This window comes from Vombatus ursinus, unplaced genomic scaffold, assembly GCF_900497805.2.
Source record: "Vombatus ursinus unplaced genomic scaffold, bare-nosed wombat genome assembly UNPS02014791.1, whole genome shotgun sequence".
Taxonomy (NCBI): domain Eukaryota; kingdom Metazoa; phylum Chordata; class Mammalia; order Diprotodontia; family Vombatidae; genus Vombatus; species Vombatus ursinus.
Genome location: NW_020954569.1, coordinates 42,554,280 through 42,564,521, shown reverse-complemented (window position 1 = coordinate 42,564,521; position 10,242 = coordinate 42,554,280).

Here is a 10,242-nt window from a genome sequence, read left to right as displayed (position 1 = left end):
ATCTATCTATCTATCTATCTATCTATCTATCTATCTATCTATCTATCATATAATCACAATTTATCACTAACATATAATTGTTTCCCTCCAACTACCCTAATACTGACAAAGGTCTCATGAGTTACAAATATCATCTTTCCATGCAGGAATGTAAATAGTTCAACTTTAATAAGTCTCTTATAATTTCTCTTTCCTGCTTACCTCTTCATGTTCCACTTGAGTCTTGTATTGGAAAGTCAAATTTTCTATTCAGCTCTGGTCTTTTCATCAAAAATGCTTGAAAGTCCTCTATTTCACTGAATGACCATTTTTTCCCCTGCAGGATTATACTCAGTTTTGCTGGGTAGGTGATTCTTGGTTGTAATCCTATCTCCTTTGCCCTCTGGAATATTATATTCCATGCCCTGCAGTCCCTTAATGTAAAAGCTACTAAATCTTGTGTTATCCTGATTGTGTTTCCACAATATTTGAATTGTTTCTTTCTGGCCACTTGCAATATTTTCTCCTTTGCCTGAGAACTCTGGAATTTGGCTACAATATTCCCAGGAGTTTTCCTTTGTGGATCTCTTTCAGGAGGAGATCAGAAATTTCTGATTCTTTCAATTTCTATTTTGCCCTCTGGTTCTAAAATATCAGGGCAGTTTTCCTTGATAATTTCTTGAAAGATGATGTCTAGGCTCTTTTTTTGATCATGGCTTTCAGATAGTCCAATAATTTTTAAATTCTCTCTCCTGGATCTATTTTCCAGGTCAGTTGTTTTTCCAATGAGATATTACACATTGTTGCCTAATTTTTTATTCTTTTGGATTTGTTTTACAGTGTCTTGATTTCTCATAAAGTCACTAGCTTCCAATTGCTCTATTCTAATTTTTAAGGAAGTATTTTCTTCAGTAATCTTTTGGACTTCCTTTTTCCATTTGGCCAATTTTGCTCTTCAGGGCATTCTTCTCTTCATTGGCTTTTTGGACCTCTTTTGCCATTTGGGTTAGGCTATTTTTTAAGGTGTTATTTTCTTCAGTACTTTTTTGGGTCTCCTTTAGCAAGCTGTTGACTTGCTTTTCTTGATTTTCTTGCGTCACTCTCATTTCTCTTCCCAGTTTTTCCTCTACTTCTCTTACTTGCTTCTCAAAATCCCTTTGGAGCTCTTCCAAGGCCTGGGACTGATTCATATTTTTCTTGGAGGCTTTGGATGTGGGAGCTTTGGCTTTGTTGTCTTCTTCTGGTTGTATGTTTTGATCTTCTTTGTCACCAAAATAAGATAATATAGTCTGACTCTTTTTGTGATGCTTACTCAGGATCCCAGCCAATTACTTGAGTTTTAAACTCTTTGTTAAGGTAAGAGTCTGCTTCCAATGTGGAGAATGTACTGTCCCAAGCTTTGGGGGTTTGTGCAGCTGTTTTCAGAGATACTTCTAGGGACCTATAAATTTTCAGTTCTTCCAAGGTGGTATGATAAGGAGTGAGGTGTTTCCTCTCCACCACCACAACAAGCTCCACCAGATGCTCCTCCTTGCCCCAGCACCCCCCCTCAGAACTGTGACCCAGATCCAAGCACGGGCAGAGCAAGAGATTCCTGCCACAGCCCTGGCAAAGAGATCCCTGCCATCTTCCTCTGGGCTGGAAGCTTAGGAGGCAGCTGCTGCCCCAGAGGCCATGCTCGAAACTTGCAGCTGAGACCTAGCTCCTTCTCTCACCACAGTCACAGACTTTTCCCACTGACTTCTAAGTTGTCTTTGGCATTCATGGGTTGAGAAGTCTGGAAACCACCACAGCTGCCTGCAATTCAGTCCTCTGAGGCCTGTTCCAGGATTGCTGTGGCCTGTGAGCTCATAGCGCACTGCACTCCTCTCCCAGCCCTGTGTGATATACCTTTCTGATCAACCATCCAGGTTGTCTTGGGCTGGAAATTTGCTTCACTCTGTCTTTTTGTGTGTTCTGCTGCTTTAGAATTTGCTTAGAGCCATTTTTTTACAGGTGTTTGGAGGGGTTTGGGGGAGAGCTCAAGGAAATCACTGCTTTCACTCTGCCATCTCGGCTCCACCCCTAAAATAAAACTTAAAAGAATCCACTAATCACCTCCTGAAAGAAATCTAAAATGAAAACTCCCAGGAATATTATAGCCAAATTGCAGAACTCTCAGGTTTAAAAAAAAATACTGCAAGCAGTCAGAAAGAAGCAATTCCAATACCATGGAGCCACAGTCAGGATTACACAGGATTTAGCAGCTTCTAGATTAAAGGATTGGAGGGCTTAGACTATGATACTTGGAAGGCAAAGGAAATAGGATTACAACCATGAATCACCTACCCAGCAAAACTGAGTATAATCCTTTAGAGCAGAAAACTGGATATTTAATGAAATAGAGAGCTTTCAAGCAATCCTCATGAAAAGACCAGAGCTGAACAGATAATTTGATTTTTAAATATAAGACTCAAGAGAAGCATAAAAAGTTAAACAGGAAAGAGAAAATATAAGAGTGCAATCAGGTTAAACTGTTTGTGTCCTTACATAGGAAAATGACACTTGTAACTCAAGAACTTTGAGAATAGGGCAATTAGAAGGAGTATACATTGACAGAGGGTGTGGGTATAAGTTGACTATGATGGGATGATATCCAAAAATAAAATAAGGGGTGAGAAAGAGGATTGCACTAGAAGAAAAGGAAAGGGAGAGGTAGATTGGGGTAAATTATCTCACATGAAGAGGTTCAAAAGACCTATTATAGTGGAAGGAAAGATGGGGAGGGGGTAATGAATACCACTTGAAGCTTATTCTCATCAAAATTGATTCAGAGGGAATAATATACACACTCACTTGGGTATAGAAATCTATCTTACCTTTTAGGAAAATAGGAGGGAAGTGGGATAAGAAAAGGGGAGAGAGGAGGAGTGATAAAAGAGAAGGTAGATTGGGAAAGGTAGTGGTCAGAAGCAAAACACTGGTGAGTAGGGATAAGGTGAAAGGAGACAGATAGACATACACAGATATAGAATGAGAGACAGAGAAAGATAAATAGTGGAAAAATAGGATGGAGGGGAATACACAGTAATCATAACCATGAATGTGAATGAAATAAACTCACCCATAAAATGGAAGATGTAATATAATAATATATAATAAAATATAGAGAGAACTGAGTCAAATTTATAAGAAATAAGTCATTCCCCAATTGATTAAGGATATGAACAGGCAGTTTTCAGATGAAGAAATTAAAGTTATCTATAGTCATATGAAAAATGCTTTAAATCACTAATGATTAGAGAAATACAAATTAAAACAACTCTGAGCTACCATCTCAAACCTATAAGATCGGCTAATATAACAGAAAAGGAAAATGATAAATGTTGGTGAAAATGTTGGAAAATTGGGACACTAATGCACTATTGGTGGAATTATGAACTGATCCAACCATTCTGGAGAGCAATTTGGAACTATGCCCAAAGAGCAATCCAACCCCTTGATCTAATAATACCACTACAAGACCAGTGTCCCAAAGAGGTTAAAAAAAAAAAGAAAGTATATATAGAACAATATTTACAGCAGCTTTTTTTGTCATGGCAAAGAATTAGACATTGAGGGGTGTTCTTCAATTGGTGAATTGCTAACAAGCTGTGGTATATGATTGTAATGGAATACTTTTATGCTACAAAAAATGATGAGCAGGTAGATTTCAGAAAAACCTGGAAAGACTTACATGAACTGATGCAAAGTAAAGTGAGCAGAACCAGGAGAATATTGTACGTAGTAACAGCAGTATTGTATGATGAAGAACTGTGAATGACTTAGCTATTCACAGCAACACATTGCTCTAAGATAATTCCAAAGGACTCATAACCAAAAATGCTATCCACATCCACAGAAAGAACTGATGGAGTCTGAATGCAAATCAAGGCATTCTATTTTTCACTTTATTTTGTGTCAGTGTGTGTTGTTATTTTTGTCTGTGTCTTCTTTCACAACATGACTAATATAGAACTATGTTTTGCATGATTGCACATGTTTAACCTCCATCAAATTACTTACCATCTCACAGAGGTAGGAGAGAAAGGAAACAGAGAAGGAGAGATTCTGGAATTTTTTTTAAATGAATATTAAAAACTGTTTTTACGTGCAATTTCAAAAAATGTTATTTTTAAAAATATGGCTCTAATTAGGTGAATTGTACTTTTCTCTCCTAAATTTAATTAATGAAGTTATTATTCCAAGCTAGATATGTATGTGCTTTATATAGAATAAGTGACACCAAGGAATGTACATTTGTATAATACCATTTCTGACTGGCAGTTCACATGTGGGCCTTTCATTCTCATCTCTGAAGCACAGCAATGGTGTTCACTACATGTTGGTTCCCAGTGAAGATAAAAATCAGCCCTGGGAAAATATACTATTGAGGTGGCAGTCAGTGAATAATTGACATCAGGCACAAGTCTTTATCTGTCAGGACTGTTTTAAGACAGAAAATCAGAAAACAGATTCTCCTAAATGCCATCCACACCTGTTCTCTGTACCATAGAAAGAATTTCCAGCTCCTTACTGGAGGACTACATATCTATATTCCAGGCACTGTGCTAAGCACATCATAAATATTATCTCATTTGATCCTAATGATAATTCTGGGAGGTAGGTGCTATTACCATTATACGAGGCCACTAAATGGCTCAGTGGATAGTGGGCCTAGAGTTAGGAAAATCTTATTTCAAATCTGGCTTCAGACATGTACTAGCTGTGTGACCCTGGGCAAGTCACTTAACCTCTGTTTTACCTCTGGAGAAGGAAATGGCAAACCACTCCAGTAGCCTTGCCAGGAAAACCCCATGGACATTATTGGCATGCTATGGTCCACAGGGTCACAAAGAAGAGAAAGAAATGGCAAACCACTCCAGTATCCTTTCCAAGAAAACCTCATGGTCAGTATTGGCAAGCTATGGTCCATAAGGTCATGAAGTATCGGGCACGACTGAAGAACTAAATACAACAGGTGCTATTGTTATTCCCATTTTACATCTGAGGAGACTGAGGCAAACAGAAGTTAAAGTGACTTACCCAGGGTCACAAAGCTAGCAAGTGTTTAGGCTGGAGTCCAACTCAGGTCTCCCTGACTCCAGGCCCAGTGTTTTATTTCCTGTGCTAGCAACCTCTCTAGGCCACCCCAAATCAGCCCTTGGCCCTCAGCAACACATCTGAGTTGCAATCACCAATACTATTAGCTGACCTCAACACCCTACCACCTCTGACAATCTGTGGGTAAATCCTCCCCATCTAACTTAACTCATTCTGAGGATTTAGGCACCAGGAGAAGCATCTGAATTCCTGTTGGCTTCTAAATTCCTCTAACACTAATCTTTGATTGTCAGATTGGAAAAGCATAATTGTGCTATGTTGTGTGACTATAATACTTTACACCTTTTTAATTGGCCACACAGTAACAATCATACTGCTATTAATATGGGCAGAATTGCCAGGAGTCTTCTGGTATAATTTATGTGTAAACAATGAAGCTCTAAACGGATCCAACCACAGGAAACATATTTGTATTCTCTGGCATTAGCTTCCTCTATCTCTATGAAAACTGTGCTGGAATAACCATTTGTTTTTAGCCCTTAGTAGTCAGTTTCAAATAAATATGTACCGTTATCAATTAATGTTTCTTACAAACAGTGTTGAAGAAAACGGGGAAAATAATTGGATATTGAGACTGGACATAGAAAAATGGAGTTATATTGCATAATTACATACTTCATTGCACTGTTTGCCTGCCAGTTACTGTTGTTCTCCTTTCCTCATTTAAACACTTTGGCTCAATCAGTACATTGTGTATTGAAATAAAATTTTTTCACTGCCATTTTCAAATTGATTTTGCATAGTAAATTCTAACAAAAGACACTGCTGCACAGTTTTAACTTGTATTATGCCTTCAGTTTCCTATTATGTAAATACACTGTCTTGTCTGTATTGTCATTGTAACTAGAACTGATACACATAAGGTGAAAAAGGCTTCAGGCAAGCCAAAACCTGCCAACGTATCAGCTGGAGTGCTGCATGGAATCTCTTTCAGGTAGCTAGGACCAGTTCGAAATCTTCCTGATTACTGTGCTATGTGTTTTTCCCATTTCTTCCCATGTTCACACTTTTTTTTGCACATGATGTGCGGTAGCTTTGTTGTTCTGCCAGGTAGCCTACCTGTGACCCCTCCCCCATCAATTATTAACACTGTGCTCATTTATTGAAATATTATGCTTTATAGTCTCACTGTTTATATTATACCTGAAACCGTGTTTACATGGTCCCATTTCAAAAGAATCTCCTTGTGCTATGAAATAGTTGAGCTTGATTCAAGTCTAGTCAAGACTCACATCATCAAATAAATATCAAAGTAAACAACTCCATCCTGTCTTTGATTTGAGAAACTAGAAGGTAGAAATAGAGCATGAAGCTGTTACATTTTTAAAATTTTTTTTAATGGTTCTTGCTTGTCTGTCACTGAAATGAGACCACTGATGAGAGTGGGGGACTGCTTTTAGAGAAGGTTGAGGGGTTTTTTAATTGTTGTCCCCACTTTTGACTCCCCTAACAACAGAAAAAAAGGATTTCTAATTGCATTTGCCTATCTTCACTTAATTCGGATGAGGGGAATGTTCGGTAAAATAGAATCAAAATGTTCCTAAAGGAATGCAGTGCATTGGTGTAATGATTGAGGGCAACACAAAGAAAAATTATCACAAAACATCCTTTTCTTCTGCCAACATATGTCATGGCTATAGGATAGCTAGGCACAGTGAATAGGGCACTAGGCTTAGAATCAGGAAGACTCATCTCCATGAGTTCAAATCTGGTCTCAGATACTTACTAGCTGTGTGACCCTGGGCAAGACACTTAACCCCATTTGTCTCAGTTTCCTCATCTGTAAAATGAGCTGGAGAAGGAAATGGTAAACCACTCCCATATCTTTGTCAAGGAAACCTCAAAACGGGGTCAAGAAGAGTTGGATAGGACTTAAAACAACTCAACAACTACAATAACAACAATGTGATAGTTATAACGAAAGGTAACACATTAAAGGTAATCCTATACCTTGGTAGTGACTTTATAGGGAATAACTCTCTTCTCAAAATAAGCTCATAGTTGATTGTTGGAGTTCCCCATGAAAGTGGAACCATCACCTCCTACCAGTTCCTAATTAATTTCATTTGACCATAGATGTGGACAAGTACCTTGGATTGTAAGATGAGACTCCCCAAAGTTTGATTTGGGGAGCTGTGATAAAAACCCATTATCTTGTTCAGACCACAGATCTAAGACAAAACAAACCTGTGTGAGTACATTGCATGGCTCACGATCCTTTCTGAGATGTGGAATGTAGGCTTTCAGGTTTGCCACAAACCATTTTATGTTCTTTGCAAAGTGCTGGACCTCAAACATTTTCTTTTCTTTTAATTTGCTTTTAGGCAAGTGCTGCAATAAAGTGTCTGTTAAAAATACCCATAATTATATTTTGTTCCTTTGTGTTAGCTGGAGATATATCGTAGCCAAATGAATAAATGAAAGAAAAAAAATTATTAAGCATTTGCTATGAGGTAGGCATTGTTCTAAGCCCTGGGTACAAATACAAAAATGAGGACTTTTAAAATGTTTCTAAGTATTTTAAAATATTTTAAAAAGGGGAGATAATGCATATATGTCAGTGGCAGTCAACTGGGGAGTCACAGGTATGCTGCAGTGATCCATAGGGTAGTTAACTGATGTGTCCTTTTCACTGTTTCAGGAACATTAACAATATGATATTCTGATTTGATTACTGAACCCATAGAAAGAGATGGAAAGGAGGTAATGCACACCATGGCAAAGTAAATACAAAGGTGGCAAGGATAGAAGATTAGCACAGTCTGGCGTGGTAGTCTGGGAAGCCAGGCTGTGCATGGTGGGCTAGTTGAGTTGGCACTCAACCACTTGCCATTCAACAGTTCAGCCTGGGGAAGGAGGATTCGTTTTCTTGTTTAGTAGGTAGGCTTTTTTTCCACAGCTACAACAGGTGACCTTAGGACATGATTGCTTCAGATAGTAACTTGAGGCAACCTTTGAGACAGAAACTACTTTCTTCTCTCTTTTCCTACTCTTTCTCTTGCCAACTGAATGTTCTTTTTTCCTGTTCCTTTCTTCATAATCTCTTATTTCTTCCCTACCTCCTCTATCCTTTTCCCCATTTCTTTCTCATCTACTTTTCCCCTTAGGTCTGCCATTGGCATTGCTTAACCCTGCTAGTGATACTCCAGGTTAAAGAGATTTCTGATCTTTCTTGGTTACAAAAGAGGGTCAAAAAGTTAAAAAAAAAAGTGGATGATCTTTAATTATGGAATGACTGAATCTCTTAGGGATCCTTTAAGAGAAACCTGGGAAGATATATATGAATTGATGCAGTGAAATGAGAAAAACAAGGTGAACAATAAGGACTTCAGTATTATAAAGGAAAACAAAGATGGTGGGCAGAGAAAGTTATAGAAAGGAGATGTGAAAATGATGCCAAAAAAAAAAGGAAAGAAAAGAGTTTCTGAAACACTGACAGAATAGAAAAAATGCACAGATATGAACAAAAAAAATTTATAAGGAAAACAAGAAAGGCAGTGTTTTATATATCTTCATATATATATATACATATCTTCATATATATGTATATATACATATATAATATATACATACATGTGTGTGTGTGTGTGTGTGTGTGTGTGTGTGTATATATATATATATATGTATATATATGTATCTTACTTATCCTAAGCTGTGCAGATAGTATAATTCACAGGTAGGATTTGAGCTCAGATCCACTGATTCCAGAGTCAGCTCTTTTACACTGTACCACAGATGAAAACATGGAACTTTTAAATATTGAGGTAAGTACTCTAATGTCTAATGTCAGTATGTGGAAAAATATACAAATCTACCAAGCTTTCCTTTTAATTGCATTGCATGTGTGTATACACAAATACCAAGTGGCATGTAACAAAAGTGGTATGTTATAAGTGGTAGGTAAAAAAAAAATGGTTTTGCCTAAAATTCTTTTTTGCTGTTCTTCTTTATATGTAACAATGCTCATTTGCTGAGTTTTATAAAGTTCATAAAATGTATTTTTAAAAATCAGCCAGTTCTTCACTTTAGGTACTTCTTTGGCTTTCTCACACTGACTGTGGGCGCTCTCCCTTCACCCACTACTCCATGCTGTCTCTGTCCTTGATGTTATTTTATCAGAATGCTTTATTGTCTCTTTCACTGAAGGCTTCCTCAAATACCTCCCTTCTCACAGTGTTTAAGTGACCCTAAATTCCTGAAACATCTGCTAGTGGGGCTAAATGAAATCCTAGCAGGTTTTACCAAGGAAAGGCTTCAAGAAGAAGTCTGGCAATGATCTGTTGTCCAAGGACCAGTCTAGTTAAGTTCACCTAGACTTGTCAGAAATCTGGTCACTGAGTGATGAAAATATGGCCATAGCCATTCATAAAGATGGTCTGCCAGCGCTGGGGAACCTGAAGCCTTGAGGCTATATATAGCCTTCTAGGTACTTGGATGCGGCCTTTTGATAGAGTCCAAGTTTTCCAGAATAAATCCTTTCATTAAGGAGATTTGTTCTGAGAAGTTTGGATTCAGTTAAAGTGCCACACTTGAGGACTTAGAGGGCCACATGTGTCATCGAGGCTGCAGACTCCCCATCCCTGGCTCTACACTGAAGTACAGAGGGGTAGTCATCAGCACTGATGAGAACATTCATAGCACCCTAGAGTTAGAGCTGGGAAGGACATCTGCAGTCACCTAGGTCAATGCCTTCATTTTGTAAAAGAGGAAGTCAAGGCCCTAGAAGATTCAATGACTTATCCTAAGCTGTGCAGATAGTATAATCCACAAGTAGGATTTAAACCCAGATCCCCTGATTCCAGAGTCAGCCCTTTTACACTGTACTACAGATGAAAACATGGAACCTTTGAATATTGAAGTAAGTACTCTAATGTCTGGATATGGATCAGCATGTGGAAAAACATACAAACCTACCAAGCTTCCCCTTTAATTGCATTATATATGCTTTCTTAATTTTTCTGTGGTATATGTTTTCTGACTTGGAGTGTAAGCTTCTGGAGGGTAGGCATGACACTTCTGATCTGATGGCGTTACATCTGAATGCAAAGCAAGCACCCAGCAAGTATTTGAGTTTCTGTGAAATACTCTGCCAGCAGGGGCACCTGAGGGCTGGAGGATGCC